This window comes from Carlito syrichta, unplaced genomic scaffold (assembly GCF_000164805.1).
Source record: "Carlito syrichta isolate Samal-C Ts95f unplaced genomic scaffold, Tarsius_syrichta-2.0.1 Scaffold313194, whole genome shotgun sequence".
Lineage (NCBI taxonomy): Eukaryota > Metazoa > Chordata > Mammalia > Primates > Tarsiidae > Carlito > Carlito syrichta.
The window spans coordinates 1422-20406 of record NW_007257290.1 but is presented as its reverse complement, the minus strand read 5'-3'; the positions used below and the strand labels follow the sequence as shown (position 1 = coordinate 20406).

The 18985-nt window shown below is 42.3% G+C and overlaps 1 pseudogene; it reads left to right on the top strand.

Annotated features, from left to right (window-relative positions):
* The first annotated feature begins 17160 nt into the window (after positions 1 to 17160).
* Positions 17161 to 17556, top strand: LOC103272748 (annotated as a pseudogene).
* Positions 17557 to 18985: the final 1429 nt, after the last annotated feature.

Below are 18985 nucleotides of genomic sequence, written 5' to 3'. Positions count from 1 at the left end.
ACAACCATGAATAGCCAAAACAATCCTCAGCAAAATAAAGCAGAAGGCATCACACCCCCAGACTTTAAGCTTTATTATAAAGCTACAACAATCAAAACAGCCTGGTATTGGTACAAGAACAGGCATATATACCAATGGAACAGGATAGAAATACAAATACACGATGGAATACTACGCAGCCATAAAAAGGAACAAAATCATGAATTTTGCAGCAACGTGGATGGAACTAGAGTCTATAATACTGAGTGACCTCTCACAGAAACAAAGATCCTACTATCACATGTTCTCACTCATATAATGGACCTTTAACATCCAATGTAATACGATAAGAAAATGACTGACGGTAGTGGGAAACTATGGGGGGGGAGATGGGACCAATGGCAGAAAATATCTGTCTGGGGACGGGGAAACACCTCTTATCAACAGGGTGCCTGAATGAAACGTACTTGTATACCTAACCCTTAACTGTACCCCACAACACCATAATAAAAAATATTGATTAATAAAAAAAAAAGAAAAAGAAAAAAAGAAATCCCAGAAGCAAAAAATCAACTTCTCAACCATCTCATCTTCAACAAAGCCTCCACCATTAACCACGGGGAGAGGATAATCTATTCAGCAAATGGTGCTGGGAAAACTGGCTGACCACATGCAGAAGATTAAAACAAGACCCCTACCTATCACCATACACAAAAATCAACTCTAAATGGATCAAAGACCTAAATGTAAAACCTCAAACTATAAGAACGTTAGACAACACAGGAGACATCCTTATGAAAATTGGAACTGGCAACCAATTTCTGATCAAAACCCCAAGTGCCCATGCCATAATAGATAAGATAGACAAGTGGGACCTCATCAAACTGACAAGCTTCTGCAAAGCCAAAGAAACCATTGAGAGAGTGGAGAGACAGCACTCAGACTGGGAAATCCAATTGTATATCTGAGAAAAGCCTAACATCTAGAACCTACAAGGGACTCAAATGTGCTGAAAAGAAAAAAACAGCCACGTTACAAAGTGGGCAAAAGATATGAATAGACATTTCTCAAAAGAAGACATACAAGCAGCCAACAGATACATGAAAAATGCAGCCTCACTAGTCGTCAAAGAAATGCAAATTAAAAACACACTGAGATACCATCTAACTCCAGGCAGCATAGTCATCATCAATAACTCAAAAAACAACAGATGCTGGAGAGAATGCGGCAAAATGAAAACACTTCTATACTGTTGGTGGGAGGGCAAACTAGTACAGCCTCTGTGGAAAACAGTGTGGTGATTCCTAAAAGATCTAAAAATAGACCTCCCATATGACCCCACAATTCCCCTACTGGGAATATACCCATAGGAACGCAAATCACTCTATGAAAAAGATACCAGCATATGCATGTTTATTGCAGCATTATTTACAATAGCAAAAACATCGAACCAACCGTGCTACCCATCAAAAGAGAACTGGATAAAAAAAATGTGGTACATATACATAATGGAATATTACACAGCCATAAAGAAGGACAAAATTATGAACTTTGCAGCAACTTGGATGAACTTAGAGGCTATAATACTGAGTGACCTTACACAGAAACAAAGAACCAATATCACATGTTCTCACTCATAAGTAGACCTTGAACAACTATCATAATACTGTAAGAGAGGAATTGGCAGTAGTGGGAATCTGCCAGGGGAGGGCAGGGGCAGTAGTGGAAAACTGCCAGGGAAGGGGACACACCTCATCAACAAGGGTACCTGCATAATGAACATTTGTATACCTAACCCTGAATTGTACCTCACATTTAAAATAAAATAAAAAATGTTAAGTGCCTTTATTTGCCCAAGTAACATTTAATAAATGTGCTTTCACATGAACCCTCTCTAGCACTATAGTTACCCCAATAGTAAAGCTCTGTTCTTACCTTCAAGAAGGTTCCAGTGCAATGGGTGCCACCCTAGGAGAGGGTCTGCCTGAAGGTAAAACATGCAAAGAGAAAATCAGTACTGAGAAGTGGAGAGGATAAGACATTGGATGACATTTATGAAGCACCTATATCAAGCCATAACTGAAGCTAGACCTACATCTCAACTTTTCAATTCCATGAGCCATTCATTTCCTTTTAATTTTATGTGCTCATTTCTTGCCGGTTTATTTCATCAATTTCAACTCAAATGTTCCTTCTTCCAAGAAACTGAAGCCGATAATCAATATAAGGCTAGATCTCTTAGATCCATTCATAACACCCACCACTCTTCTTTCAAGGCATTTATCACAGTTGCAATTAAATTATGTAATTAGTATTTTTAACAGTTGTCTTCTCTTGGAGCTGTAGTGAAGGCTCAATAAATTCATTGTTTTCCATAGATTTTTTTTTTCAGTTGGAGTCTCACTCTGTCACCCAGACTGGAGTGCAGTGGCCGCTCCCAGCCACCGCAGCCTCGACCTGCTGGGCTCCGGCGATCCATCCACCTCAGCCTTCCAAGTAGCTGAAACTACAGGCACGCGCTACCACGCCCGGCTAATGGATTTTATTTTTTAGAGAAGATTTAGTTCATAGCAAAATTGGGCACAAGGTAAAGAGAGCTTCCTTATACCTCCTGCCCTCTTCCCAACACACAGCCTTTTCAATCGTCAACATCCTGCATCAGAGAGGTGCCTTTGTCACATGGATGAGCCTACATTGACACACCCTGATGACCCCACATCTGTAGTTTACATTAAGGTTCACCTTCAGTGTCATTCATTCTGTGGAATTCGACAAATGTGTAATGACATGGATCTAACACTGTGGCATAGTTTCACTGCCTAAAAAGCCACTGCTTTCTGTTTGTTCATCTCTCCCTTCACCATTAATTTATCACCTTGGCAAATTTTTTTAAAAATAAACAATAGAGTCGTGTTTTTATTTCCTTGCTACATGTGATTCTGGTTTCTGTTCTGGCCCTTCCTTCCAACCTGTGGGATGGTTCCTGCCAGTTAATCATTCCATGCCTAGGCTGGGATTGCTTCCTGAGACTTGGGATCAGTGGTGATGAGTTCAGCAGGGAAGGGGAGGGAGCACTCCACAAAAGTCTTAGGAAGGCAGCAAAGAACTAGGCGTATCCCCTCTACAGCTTTTATTCTATTTCTTAAACCAGCAGCCCAGCTGCTTTTTGTGCTGAATGCCAAAATGCATCTGGAATGAGATATAATCCTCCCACCTCCAACAGATTCACTTAGTGTAATGTCACAGGTAAATGTATCAGAACCCGGTAGATGTTCTACTTATGGTAATTGCTCTGAAACATTACGAACACTTCTCAAAATATAGGTGTTGTCTTGGAGCATGTGATGAGGGAGTGTAATGTGCCTCTTTTCTGTCTCTTCATCTTGGACCCTCTCACATAACAAAATGTTCCCAACAGTTCATTGTTCCCTGTTTTCTCAGTTCATTTCAAGTGAAAGGTACTCCAAGCCTCATGGCCCATGTCCCTATCTGATCTCACAAATGCAACTTACATCCTATTTATCATCACCAGAAAAGAATATGAGTTGTCCCCAAAATCTCTGAAAAAGACTCACTCTTTCATATTCTCTTCCGCCTGCTAGGTTTTCTGACAGACAGACTGGGAGAGTGGTTGGTGATACAATGCTGTGTATTCCCTTCCTGTTTGAAGGTGATGAGTACATTTCATCATCAACTGATTCAGTCATAAGAGATGGCATTGCTGGTTTTCCAACATCTACCTCCCGAGAAAAATCATAAGCTCATTCACGGCTCTGCCCCGCCTTTACCTCCTACCTGATCTTTACCTTGGCTTCCTAGGGAGGTAAGAGCATCAGCCACAAAAGAATGGGGTGCTCTCTCTTCCAGGGGGGTTCTGATACTCAAGCTCTTCAACCTTACAGAATAGGTCCTACAAGAATCAGGCAAGAGACAGCATAACTGCCAAGATCTGAGACTCTCCTTATAGGATCCTTCATTCGTTCAACAGATATATACTGAGCTTGTTCTATGTGCCAAATAGAGCACAGGGGATGCCACAAAGTGAAGGGGAGAAAAACAGATGGTGACCCATACCTTCATGGCATGAGACATCTACTCAGGAGACAAACATTGATCACACAAATTGCACAAGTATGTGTAAAAACTCTAGCTGTGATCAGTGGAGCCATGTTGCCTACAACAAGTTGCATCTCCATGCTCACTACAAGATGACAATTTCATTCAAATGTAATGTTCTATCGACAACCCAGTTGTAAATTTAATCTACCTTTGAAACTCACTGAGAACTGGCATGATTTCAAATAAACAGGGCTTTTGTACAATTTCAAAATATAGGGTAGCTCTAGTTGGAAGTAAAATTTCCAAGAAAAGCAATCTTTTTTAGTTACCAGTCTAGCATGAGGGGAGAATATCTACCAATAATACTAAATGTTTGGTGGGGGGGCGGGGTGTGTGTGTGAGTGTATGTGTGAGTGTGTGTGTGTGTGTGAGTGTGAGAGTGTGTGTGAGTGTTGCCTTGGGGGGGAGAGAAAACACTGATACAGTGGGTAGAAACCTACTCCCTACCATACACACACACACACACACACACACGTGCTCTCTAAATCTAAAATGGAAGGAGCCTGAACCCTTCCTGAGTTTCCATCACCACCTGTTAATGTGTGTTAATGATAGAGCATTGCACTTCTCTCCGATGTACATAAACAAAGCTGAGAGCTGTTAATAGGTTTGAAATGACATTATGGATTGCTCAAAACAAAACTGTGACTGTTTCAGAGGCAGAACGCAAGGAAAAGAAAACCCAGAGTACATAAACCTGTCCAGAATCCCCCTGATGCGGGAACACAACAGCAGTCACAGATGTTTTATTCCAGACCAAGGCCAGGAGTTAGAGGAGGCATAATAGAAAATCTGCTCAGCTTAAAGACGTTGCTGTCACATCATTGTGGCTAGACGCCAGATCCCTCTGTGTCGTTCTCTGTCGGCAGTTGCTGGAGTCAAAGACTGGAAAGGAAATTCCGACTCCAGTTCTGGCCACCAATCTAAACCATTTATCCAGCCCCACTCTGTGTGAAGGTAGCTGTGCTTCCAACAACTGCAGGCAGTTGGCCCCTTTCTGATTCTAAGAGAGCCTCATCAGTAACTGTTTTACCTTCCAAGCTATATTTCTGATTTCAGATTGAGTTCAATTTTCAGCTCTGCCAGTTACTGTGTGATATCAGGAAAGGTATCTAACCCCTCTGAACTCAATGTTTCCTTCTACACAACAGGAAGATAATGATATTACTCCCCCAATCCAGTTCTGGAATTGTCTGTTGGATTAAATGTGATACTGCATGTGATGTGGTTCGCAGCATAAGATGCTCACATTTTGTTTATATCACACTAATTTTGTGTACATTATGCTAGACATTTTTCTAAGCACTTCAGGAGTATTAACCCTTTAATCTTATACTATTATTTTCTCTTTTACAGATAAGGCAACTTAGGCATAGAAAAATAAGGGATGTGTTCATGACCTACCGTGCAATTCTCCATCGTACTTAGCAATCACGAAATGTTCGTGTGTCTCATTATTTTAATCCCTCATTCTAAGTAGTCTCAAATCCAGCTGTTTTTTCTTCTCTTTGGTGCATTTCATTCAACTCTACCTTTCCATCCCACTACCACCACCTTAGAAAATTCTGGTCTCCTAGTCAAGTCCTCCTGCCCATCGCTACAAAGTCCGTTCCCTGGAACATTGCTTTCTGCCTGCCCGACCTGCTCAAGCCCCATCCATGGCTCCAGGCCTTGCAAAGCGAAGCCCCGAGGTCAGTGGGCCCTTCTCCTGCTGGAACAGCCTCTGCTTCCTGCTGCCATGGCATGAACCCTGTGCCCATGCTGCACCCATAGACCCCCGCACAGGCCATCACCACTCTGCCACTTCACGCCGGCTTACACTGGCACTTTCCCCAAAACAGCCACCTCTGCTCTTCTCAAGCCTTTGCACATCCTTTGCCACCTGACAAGGTGCAGGACTCAAGTCTATGCGTGAAACTGAGGAGGTCAGCAACAGGGGATGAACTAAAGCAAAGAATGCAATGAAGAGGTATCCTCAGAAAGACAAATCTGTTCGCTGATCCTCATAGACTAAGAGGAAGAGAGACAGAAAGAAAAAAGAGATTGAGAGAGAGGGAGGGGGAGGGGAGAAGAAAGGCAACTGAAACAGAGAGAGAGGGGAGAGAGAGAGATTGAGAGAGGAAAGAAAGAGACAAAGAAATAGACTGAATGAGAGGAAAAGAGAGACAAGAGGGGGAGAGAGAGAAACACAGAGAGAGACAGATATGGGAGGGAAGGGAGAAACAGAGAAGCCAGAGAGCACAGTGTTGCAGTTATTCAACATCTCTTTCTTTCTTCCTTCCTTCCTTCCTTCCTTTCTTTCTTTCTTTCTTTCTTTCCTACTTTCTTTCTTTCTTTCTTTCTGAGTTGGAGTCTTACTTTGTCGCCCAGGCTGGAGGCATGCTCTCGGCCACCCCAGTGTCAACCTGCTGGGCTCTGGCAACCCTTCAGCCTTCCAAGTAGCCAGAACTACAGGTGCGCACTACCACAACCGGCTAATTTTTTATTTATTGTAAAGATGAGGTCTTGCCAAGTTGCCCGGGCTGGTCACAAACCCACGGGCTCAGGCAGTCCACTCGCCTCCGCCTTCCGAAGTGCTGGGATTACAGGCTGAGTCACTGAAACCAGGTCTCAACATCTCCTTCTTTAGGGGGAGGAGAGAGGTGGAGAGAGAGAGAGAGGGAGAGGGAGAGAGAGAGAGAGAAAGGGGGGGAAGGGAAGATAAAGAAAGGGAAAGGAGGAGGGAGCAAGAGTAGAAGAAAGAAAAGCAAGAGAGGAGAGGGAAGGGAAGGGAAGGGGAGGGGAGAGGAAGAGGGAGAGGGAGGGAAGAGGGAGGGAGAAAAGGAGGGAGAGAAGGAAGGGGAGAGGGAGAGATCCAGTAAATGTCCAATAGATCAAATATAACCCACAGACACGTTTTTCTGTTTCACAATGTTCTTTAAATAAGAAGAATTCACATGAAAATCCAGATTTCTAACTTCTCTTTAAAAATCAGAAGATTTCATCAGCTGGACTCACATGCCCCATGGCACTGTTTGTCTGTCTAAAGAGTAACTGTTGCCCTTAGGCAGCACATCCACTCTCCACTTTGCCATAGTCCCCACTATCCCCTATTATTCCTCAACACTGAAGTCAACTTGTCATTTATCCATATTCTGTGCTATTTCTCTTTTTGGAGTAGAAAGCTACTTCTCATAACTAAACCTCATTAGAGGAAAAAACCAAACACAGAACAAAGGGACACATATTTCAAGACAAATAGAAGCAAATACTTTCCATGTAAAAATGAAGACTATTCCATGTCTTCAAAATACAAGCACACTACCTAATTCACTGTGTGCCTACCTGGCATTACGGGCACTTGAGGTTGGGCTCCCAGGTTTATGCCCTTCCTGGGACCCAGGTCTTCCTGCCATGCCTCACCCTGCTTGATTGTCCTCTCAATCCATCTTCCAAACCAGGACTACCTAGGTCAACCTCACAGGCTGGATCCAGTGCTCTGAACCTTCTCCTAACTTGCTCTGACTCCAAAGCTTAATCTCCAAAGTTTAATCTGACTCCAAAGCTTAATCTTTGGATGCCTGATGGCTCACTCATTAAGCAGTCACATAAATTCATGCTAAATAAAGGATGAAGGACTGATGGTGACTTCGTGTACTCTACCCCTCGTTACAATTTAACAAGAGCCTGCAGTGCTATAACCTAATCACTACAAATGGGTTTCCCAAAGCCTAAATTTCCTACCAGTTTCCTCTCAGGCACTGGTGTGGGACGTCAGTCACAGGGAGTGAAGTGGAGGGAAAGCCTTGGAGTAGAAAGCTGCTTCTTAGAACTAAACCTCTATCATAAGGGATAACTCAGCAGAGCAGCACATGCCCCCTGCGATGTATAATGAAGTTCTGTGGAAGATTCCACCTGGGGGTGGGGTGGGAGATGGGAAGTAAAAGGTTCCACTACCTAAAAAAAAAAAAAGTTACATTTTAAAAGCAATGACATAGTTATGGGTTTTTTTTCAAGCAAAAAAAAACCTATTCCAGCTAACTAAGTTTATTGGAAGGATAATGGCTGAAAGAAAGAGGCACTCACAGAATCTATGGGAGGGTCCAGGTGGGCCAGGCTTGAGAGCAGGCAGGCACTAGAAACAAGCAGCAGGCAGTAAAGCAACTGGGCCGATGCTGTGACCTCAGCAGGAAGGAATGGCTTCCCATGACACCCTCTCTTTACTGGATCCACACAGAATCAAAAGCCTCAAAAGAACTCATCCTGCTAACCCAGGACTTCTCAACTGCAACAACGTTGACATCTGGGGCTGGATAATTCTTTGTAATAGGTGCCTCCCTGTGCACTGCAGGAAGTTTAGCAGAATCCTTAGTCTCCATCCACTGGATACCAGCATCACTCCCCACCACATATGACAACCAAAAATTGTCTCCACACATTGCCCAATGTCGCCTGAGACACAACTGCCCCCCAGCTGAGAACCAATGATGGGGCCCAACCTCAGCCAAACCCTGACTGTCTTGGAGCAGCAGGTGAAAGTCTGTGCCCTCTGCCTCCACATCAGAAGGTAGACATCTATAATTGTCCTCCAAACACAATACAGCAAGGACAACTGTCCCCCAAATTAAATCAAGAGCCATCAAGATAGAAAGCTAAAATCCACATCACCTGAAACTCTAGCAGCAAGACTTTCTTTCCATCATTGCAGATAAGCCAACAGACTAACAGGTGGAATACAGGCTTCACCTGCTTCCACCTACCCTTCTTAGCCACCGATCAGCTAAGCTCTCACATCACATTTAAAAAGAAAGGTCTAGCTCCATGAGAGATGTTCCAGTCTGAATTCCCACCACGAAGTACCTGACAGGATCTGAAGACCCTTTTAATCTGGGGGGAGTGCAATCACAGGTGAACTCTTCATCAACAGAGAGCAAATTTGTTTCTCCTGTGTCTACACTCCAGTCACACTGAACCTGCACCATGTGGCTGCCACAGGTTCAGAATTACATGCATTTGCCACAGCAAATCCATCTCAGCCACCATATGCTTAGAATCACTCTATAAAAAAGATACCTGCACACATATGTTTATTGCAGCATTGTTCACAATAGCAAGAACCTGGAAGCAACCATGCTGTCCATCAAAAGAGGACTGGGTTTAAAAAATGTGGTACATATACACGATGGAATACTACGCAGCCATAAAAAAGAACAAAATCATGAATTTCGCAGCAACCTGGATGGAACTAGAGTCTATAATACTGAGTGACCTCTCACAGAAACAAAGATCTGAGTATCACATGTTCTCACTCATATAATGGACCTTGAACATCCAATGAAATACTATAAGAAAATGACTGACAATGGTGGGAAACTATGGGGGGAGAGGGGAAGGGAGATAGGATTAACGGTAGTAAATATCTGTCTGGGGATGGGGAGACACCTCTTATCACAAGGGTGCCTGAACGAAGCATATTTGTATACCTAACCCTTAACTGTACCTCACAATATCACAATAAAAAATATTGACTAAAAAAAAAGAATTTCCCCTTCCCACCTGAACACAGCTAAAGGAGCTACCTGCAAACCTCGTATCTTTGAGACCCTTAAAACTTTCAAAGTCCCACCAAAATGAATGGCTTTAAGATCGTCCAAACAATGAGGAAAGAAAGAAGGTGGAAAAATTAATGTTAACACAGAAGCGAAATAAGTGTCCAAAGAACTTGGATGACCTCTAAATGTTATGTCTGAATTTTTAACTTTGCTCTCTGTTTGCAATTCATTCTCAGTACAGAATTACATCTTAAATAGATAATCCTCTGTAGAACAGTTCTTATGTAAACAGCCCGTAATTTTGATATATTAGAATTAAAAGAAATTTCCTAAGGCCAAATTCTGCCATGTTTTAAGAAATATGCCTTGGTTATACCAGGAATAATTTTGCTTCAGGGACCCAATTAAAGTTATCAAAATTGTAGGTTCTTCTGGATGCTAAAAATGTAATATATTTTGCACATATCTCTACAGGTTATTATTTTCAGGGATTTTATTTCACAGATTTTTTAAAAAATCTTCAACCAAGGGGAAGGGTTTTAAAAGATCACATAATTTTAAACTGCAAACAAAAGGCACAAAGCTCTGTAATCATTGAAGGCTTGTAGTGAAAGAACAAGCAGATTTGCTCTTGGACAGTTGAAATAGATTTGCTTATGAAATGCAGCGATTTTTCAATGCCTTGAAGTTGAAGATGCAGTAAGCACAGTTCACACGAGGCATAATCAAGAAGCAGTTGTTTGTTTCTGCTGCTGCAAAATTATGGGGCATCCCATATGGGCTCACATCTTGTGCCTTTGTATATGTGGTAATTTCCCTGCAAGAATCCTGACATTCTGCACTGAAACACAGAAACAATGGTGGAGACAGTTGCCGGCAGGTTTTCAAGGGTCTCCACCCTCTTGGCTGCAATTGTCAAACGTACTGGCCAACTCAGAGCAGCCAAGGAGTGGGAGAGACAAATGGGATAGTGTTCCATGTGAATCAGAAAAGGTAAATAAAAACAGCTCTATCTGTGAGATCCGTTCAAATATTTGTCATCCTGATAACTGGGTGAAGCCTCTGACAGATTTCACTTAACCAGGTATTTCACTTGCAAACAAGATTTGAGCAGTCTGACCTTTACAATTTTATAACGAGTAAAAAATTTGCCAGTCACACTGTGATTCCTGTTATATGACTTCAAGAAGCATAGGAGAGAGAAGGAAAAAAAAGAAAAACCACATTAGTCAATTTTCCTGTTGAAATATCACCAAGTCAACCTGTGTAATGTGGATCCCAGGCTGACCACTAGAAGTAACAGCTGGGAGGCTGAGGGTCTTCCTAGAACTATGATTACAAATACTGAAATTTTCAGGTTTTTTTTTTTTTTTTTTTGAGTTGGAGTCTCACTCTGTCGCCCAGACTGGAGTGCAGTGGCCGTTCCCGGCCACCGCAGCCTCGACCTGCTGGGCTCCGGCGATCCTTCCGCCTCAGCCTTCCAAGTAGCCAGAACTATAGGCACGTGCTACCACGCCCAGCTAGTTTTTGCTTTACTGTAGAGACGAGATCTTGCCAAGTTGCCCGGGCAGGTCTTGAACCCATGGGCTCAGGCAATCCACTCGCCTTGGCCTCCCAAAGTGCTGGGATCAGATTTTTTTTTTCAAAAATAAATTGGAATTTTTTTCTATAGTTTAATGCAGAGACCAACAAATGTTTCCTGTGGAGGGCCAGATAGTAAATGTTTTGCAGACTTTGTAGACTCAATAGTCTCTGTCACAACTGCTCAACTCTGCTATTGTAGCTTGAAAGCAGCCATGGCATACTGTAAATAAACAAGCATGACTGTATTCTGATAATAGGCTGACCTTGGCTCCATGGGCTTTGGTTTATGGACCCTGCACTAGTCACTGAAGCTAGGAAAAGACCATAGGTTTTCATAGCTTCAGAGAGGCTACCAGCCATCCAAGGTATAGGAAGGGAGAATCTCTCAGGGTGTCAACCATGAAATTTGACTTCAGTCTGTAGCAAGTTCTTATTTTATGTTGTCTTGGCATCTATTTTGAATACAAGTTTAACTTTCTCATACAATAGTCTCAAGTCCTCTGCCTCCTCCCAGTTCCTTGATGTGGTAGGTCAACAGCCTCCTGACCTCCTAGTTGGGAGGTGATCATCTCCCTATGGGACAGTTCCGTGTCACCTAACTCACTTCACTGACCCCCCTCACTTCACATGACCTGCATGGATATGCCACATATGTGGATACCTCTTAGTCACAGCATGACCCCACGGAACCCATGCCTGCTTGTTCTAAACTCACCAATTAGAACTTCTTGGGAAACCTGCTTGGGTAGTACCCTGGACCCTAATAATCTCTCTCTCCTTCTCGTTCTGTCCCCCCCTCCTCCATCCTCCCCCCTTCTCCTCCTCCCTCCCCTCTCTCCCCCTTTCCCCATCTCTCTTCCCATCCACTGTCTGAGATCCCTGCTGTCCCCAGACTTCCAGCTCGTCTCATGTTAGCATCCGTAACCTCTCTGGGATCTGTAAGTAATAAATTTCTTCTGTTTTACACATTTTGGTTTCACCTTTTCATTGTGTCTCACCTGGTCAACACCCCCAAGCCTAACTTTCCCCGGGTCAGTGCTCTCCTAGAAAGTGGCTGTGTTGGTTTATGGCCACTCTCAAGAAAGAGACCTCAATACCAAATTAGAAGAAATAAGTCATAACAATACAAATTACAACACAGGTGGGGGGAAAAAACCTATAATAACAACAAAACTAAGTTTTTCTTTTACCTTATGGATTCTATGATCATCTCTCACACACCCTCAAATCCATCTCAAAAACAGCAACAGGTACTTTCAAGCTAACATGACAAAGTTGCTGGAAATGACCCAAAACAGGAGGATGGTACTCCTCAGCCTCTACCCACAGCTTAGGCACACCTAACAGAGACCAGGTGAACGTGGTGCCACTTCTCATCCATTTGTTCATTTTCCAGACCCAAGAAATCCCCCCTTCTGCCTCTAGCCAGCTTGACTCATCAGCTCTCAAGGCCTCACCCTCAACATCACTCAGAGATCAGACAGGTAGGAATCCAGATCCCACTGCATAAGTTGATAGTGCATTCTTTATGCGTTTGAGGGGTTGGGATTTGTTAAAAACCATCACTTTTTACTAACACTGCATCTCTCTAAACAGTCTATGCTTTCTAGAAAAGCTGGCTCTGTCTGTTATAAAAAGCCACTTTTTTCCTGCCCCTTTTGATTCATAATTGTTAATTGCACATTGAATTCATTTGTGTTTCAAAGTTCTTAAGTAATGTGAATTAATTCTCAGCATGATTCTTTCTACATTAGGCTTTAAAACAATGTGTGACTGTAACCACCAATTAATACCAATTTGGTACTGGTAAAATTTAAATGCTAAAAAAAAAAAAAAAATCCCAATGATAAAATTGGGACCCCAGACTTCTTGCCCTTTCTCTACCCTGGCCATTAAGTGGATATCCACGTACTTGAGCACATGATTTCAGTGCTTTGGGGCTTCTTCATCTTCCTTCTGCGACCCTTGATGGAAAAACCTGGAGCTTCCAGCATTCAAGGGGGATGAGACATGGTCTGACCTTGCTTAAGACCTGAGACCTGTCACTCATCCTCTGAAAGCTCCCTGTCTGGGTGCGGGGCCAAGTTCCAAGGAGGAGTGTTGAATAGAAAGGGTTTTGCTCCCTAAACTAGGTGAGTGAGGGATTTTAAGAGGCTTTGCTAACCATGGCGGAGCAATTTAAATAACAAGGGTCAGGATTAGCTCTTTAGTATCTAGGTGGGAAAAAAAAGATCTGTGGAAGCAATGAAATGAGAAAGGTAGACGAGCATTCACTCTCTTACAAAAGATCCATTTCCCATCTTGCTAAGCACATAGAACCGTAATTATATTGCTTTCCACCGACTTATATACACACTTCCCTCCTGCCATAAACACACAAGCGCCTCCATAGATGAAAACCGATTTTAATATAGAAACCCCAGTATCTATAATTCATACTCTTTAGCCTTTACATATTTATTCTGCATTTTAATTAAGGCCAAAATCTGAATACTTTAGATGGATGGTTTCTTTTCTATGCATAGCTTATAGGTAAATTACCTGGCAGAAGCTCAAATGTTAAGCAAACACAATACCCGCCTGTGACTGGAGTAAGCTATTATTGGACAATGGGCTCAGGAGAGCTTGAAAAGCTCTCTCCTTTCAAAGGTAACCACCTTAAGATTGACAGGACTTGTCCCCCTGCAGTCACAAAAGAATAAGAAGATAAAAACACCCAGGTTTGGGGATTGCTAGTGCAGCACACCTCTCCACAGGAAACCAGCACCAGATCATATCTGTTGACATCTGAGAAGAGAGGGCATTAGGGGACTGGGGGATGGAAAGGAGTTTGGGAAGACCCCTAAAGTGTACCAGAAATTAATCATCTGAGCCTAGGATTAAACTTTCTGAAACTGACACTGGAATAGATCCGAAATTATAAAAGCCAAAAGCACGCACTTGGCACTTAGTAGAAGTGACCAGATTTTTCGACGAAGTGTTTGATGCTTTAAAACCCTAGGAGGTTTCTCCATGAATAATATATCAAGGAAAGTGATCTTTAAAATGTGAAATTCCACCTAAACCCTGCCCATGTAGACACCAATGCATTCTTTTTTAATTGCTAAAGCAAGGCTTAGCAAACTCCAGCCTGCAGGTCAAATCTTGAACAAACATTTGATTTTGTAAATACAGCTTTATTGGAACACAACCATATTCATATGTTTACATGGTATCTGTGACTGTTTTTCCACTAGAATGGCAAAGTTTAGTCACTGGGACAGAGAACATCTGTCTCACAAAACCTAATATATTTGCTCTCTGACCCTTTACAGAAAAGGTTTGCCAGTCCCGCTCTCAAGAGTTGCTTCTCCAACATTCCGCCTTTTAGTTTCTTCCTTCAGATAAAGAAGTAAAAATGAATCTGAGACATTTGGAATTCCCAAACTCTCTCCATTGTACTCTTTCATCTTATCTTTACAAAAGCAATGAAAAACTGTAGAACATTCTTGCCAAGCATCTTCTCTTGAGGTAAAACAGCTCATGTTAATGTTCTAGGCTTCAAAACATTTCACCGCTGAATGCTTCTAGACCAGTTGAAGGTAATGAAGACAATGCAACCTCCCAGGGGGATCTAAGCGCCAGGCACTGGGCTAGTACTTCACCTCCATTATTTTATTTTAATATTCATGCCACCATTAGGTGGACTCTGCTTGAATGCCAATTTTACACTTTTGGTAAGGGGCTGAGGCAGTTTTGAAACCACGTATGTCTGACTTTAAATCTAGTCTTCTTAACTAGAACAATTTTGCTGCTGACACTTAACCACTTATTCTGCCAAGCCCTGTTCTATTAACCCTTAAGATACACCCATCACGAGAAAGATAATACTGCCATACCCATTTTGCAGATCAGGGAACTGAGACTTAGGAAAGTAAAATGACTTACTCAAGGTGACCGGCTGGTGTGAGGTGATGCTGGGTAGTTGGCCCCAGAGCCAACTGCTAGGCTTGACTGCTGGTGCCTGTAATTAAGATGCTTTGTTTCTCTGAGACTCTACTGTTTAGCTATAAAATAAGGAGTCTAACTTTCCTGGGCTCTACAAGCTAAGATGAATAAAGAGTATCTTTGAAGGTGTAACCAAAAAACTCTGCTTTGCTAAACAAATAATCTTTGTGGGCAATGAAATAAACTTCCCATTCTCCCTGCACGTCAGAAGCAGCTGCAGTAGGCACTGTGGATATCAAAATTCTGCCTCCCGGCCCCATCATGATGCTCATTCAAGGTCAGTGGCTCTATAAGGACTCATACTTCTCTCCCTCCTCTCGTGTGAACTTTCCTAAGTGCTGAGAGTTCCCAATCCTCCATTTAAAATGCACACTAAGCCAGGTGTGGTGGCTCGAACCTGTAATCCCGGCACTTTGGGAGGCCAAGGTTAGAGGATTGCCTGAGCCCAGGGGTTCGAGACCAGCCTGGGCAACTTGGTGAGCCCTTGTCTCTACAATTAAAGAAAAAAAAAGAATTAGCCAGGCGTGGTAGCACACGCCTATTGTTCCAGTTACTTGGAAGGCTGAGGCAGAAGGATTGCCTGAGCCCAGCAGGTCGATGCTGGGGTGGTCATGAGCATGCCACTGCACTCCAACCTGGGCAACAGAGTGAAACTCTAACTCAAAAAATATAAAAAATAAAATAAAATGCACACTAAATCTGCACCTTCCCAAATAAATAAATGAATATTGAAAAAGCAGAAAGACTGTCAATGAAGCTATCTAGTTGCTAAAAATGCTTAAATAGGACTTTGGGGGTGCTGGCCAGCATTCAGTCTTTTGTCTTTCAGGAAAGTACCCTGATTTTCTGCAGTGATCACCTTTCCTGTAGGGAATCCATCTGGTGGGCCCGTGTTTCACATATACCTTGCCCTCACCTGGCCAAGAATAGGACACTCCCCAAGCCAGGCTTCACAGAGCTATCTGGGGAAACTCCAAAAGGAAAGTCTTCCCAGTCAGGTCTCTTCATAGAGCCTGCCCTCCTCCCAACAGCAAGATCCTCTGATGTGGCTGTCGTGATTGAGTTTCTCTATGCCGAGCCTGGCTTCCTGGCTTCCCTCGGTCTGGTGAATTGCCTGATAGCCTCCCAAAAAATCCTGTTCTTTCATAAGCTAACAAAATGGTTTCTATTGCTTGTAACCAACCAACACTAATTTTTACCATGCCATAAACACTGTTTTTGAGCAAAAAAAATTGCCTCATTCAGTGTCTTTCAGTCTCACTTGGGATTCTCTTTCTAAGGATATTTCTAAACCAATTTAATTTCCACTTTTACCTTTTAAAAGAAATCTAGATAGCCATTTTCAAGTGCCAGGTAGGAAAGAATTCTAAATATGGACAGATCTACACAGCAAAATTAAAAGGCTATACTTCATAAATCGTTGTCTTAAAAGGTAATACATTTTAAGTGCATTTATTTTTATTTTATCATTCAGTTCCTATCATCAAGTTTGTTAGCTTTTCTCTCCAGCATTGGTTATCCAGAACTCTGATAAGAAAGACTCTCTGAACTCCAGTGTATCTTGACCTCAATCTGTTGTCCAAACAGGTGCAAATTTGCTGCAAAGCATTATAGTCTACTTCAACTTTGATTATTCTGAGTTATTTCATTAAATGCATTTCCAAACGTGATCCACAATGTTTGTGGAATTTTCTCAATCTCTTACTTGCATAAATACTATAAATAAAGAAAGGAAATAAAATGGCTTGCACACCTTGTTCATAAGGAACCCATGGGAACGCCCATGAACAATTGCTTTCTTCTCAGTGTACCTATAATTTCTCTGTATAAATATTTATCCCTCCATTTAGATCCTGCAATGGTGCCCCATAATATTTAGAATAAAATCTAAACTTCTGACCTTCCCCTCTCTTCCTCATTGCTGTCTACAGAGGAGGCAGCCATCTCCTACCCATCAATCATGGCTACCCTGAGACCCCTGGTGAAACATAAGATCATCAAAAAGAGGACCAAGATCACCCGACACCAGTCAGAACAATATGTCAAGATTAAGCGTAACTGGTGGAAACCCAGGGGTATTGACAACAGGGTACGTAGAAGATTCAAGAGTCAGATTGTGATGCCCAGCGTTGGCTACAGGAGCAACAAGAAAACAAAGCACATGCTGCCCAGTGTCTTCTGGAAATTCCTGGTCTACAATGTAAGGAGTTGGAAGTACTGCTGATGGACAATACATCTTACTATGCCGAGATTGTGCACAGCGTTTCTTCCAAGAACCACAAAGCTGTCATGGAAAGAGCAGCCCATCAGAGTCACTAATCTTAATGCCAGGTTGCACAGTGAAGAAAATGAATAGACAGCTCATGTGCATGTTTTATTTGTGTTTAAATAAAACCATAAAGACTGCAAAAAAAAAATCAAAACTCCTGGCCAGAGCAAACAATGACCACTGCCTAGAACTCTACTTCACCCAGACCTCTCATCCACCTCCTCCCTGATGCGGCTGGCCATGTCCCTCACCCAGGTGGAGCCCCTGTCACCTGGTGGCCTTGCACTTGGAACTCTCCTACCCTCCCCCAAGACTGGCTCCTGCTCGCTGTGCCTTTCAGGGCCGAACTGAAATGTCACCACCTTATTGTTTTTTTCATTTCATTTCATTTTTTAAGTTGACATGATAATTGTACATATTCATGGGGTACATGGTGATGCTTCATAAATATAATATATATATAATGTATAGAAATTAAATCAGGGTAGTTAACATAACCATCATAAAATATATATCATCACTTTCAAAAGGCTTGTAGGAAGCCAGGTGTGGTGACTCATGTCTATAATCCCAGCACTTTGGGAGGCCAAGGTGGGAGGATTACTTGAGTCCAGGAGTTCAAAAGTAACCTAGGCAACATAGCAAGACCTCATCTCACAAAAAATAAAAAATAAAAAAATTAACCAGGTATGATGTCACACACCTGTAGTATCAGCTACTTGGGAGGCTGAGGCAGAAGGATCACCTAAGCCCAGGAGATCAAGGCTGTGGTGAGTCAGCCATGATCGTGTCACTGCACTCCAGCCTGGGTGACAGAGCTGAACCCTGACTCAGAAAAAAAAAAATGGTTTGGAGGAACCACTTGGCTTCAATATCCCACACTCCCAACTTGCCATCTCATATCTCCCTGTTCTGTTTTACTTCCCAGCACTTGCTGCCATCAAAACTGCATTATTGGTGTTTGACCTTGTCTGTTGCCTCAATCAAAAGTCAAGATCCATGACAACAGGGATTTGACCTTTCTAGCACTCAGAACAGTGTCTGGAACAGCAAGTGTGTAAAAGAAAGGGAGGAAATAAGAGAATAAGAAAAGAAAGAGAGGAGGAAAGCAGAGAAGCAAGAGGAAAAGGGCTGGGGGGAAGCACTGACAACTTTAGGCCAGCTATTAATGTCTATAATCTATGTTTTCCAAAACTAAGACATCATTTGCCTCCCCCTAAATCCTCTGATTATAATAATAAGAGTGATTCATCAACAGCAGGTCTAAATTTTATGGGAACACACACAATTATGGAGACTCTCTTTAAGAAAAAGAAAACAAAATTATCAACATAACATTAGGTACGACGTGCATATCTATTTAAAGTGAGAAAAGAAATCATAACACATAAGTATTATGGAAATTCACTCAGTATCTTGGAAATTCATAATCCTTTTTTTTCCTGGATAGCTCTCGGTAATTGCCAAAAATGCTCGAATAAAAATGCTTCTTGAAAGTGACCTGATCTCTACTACA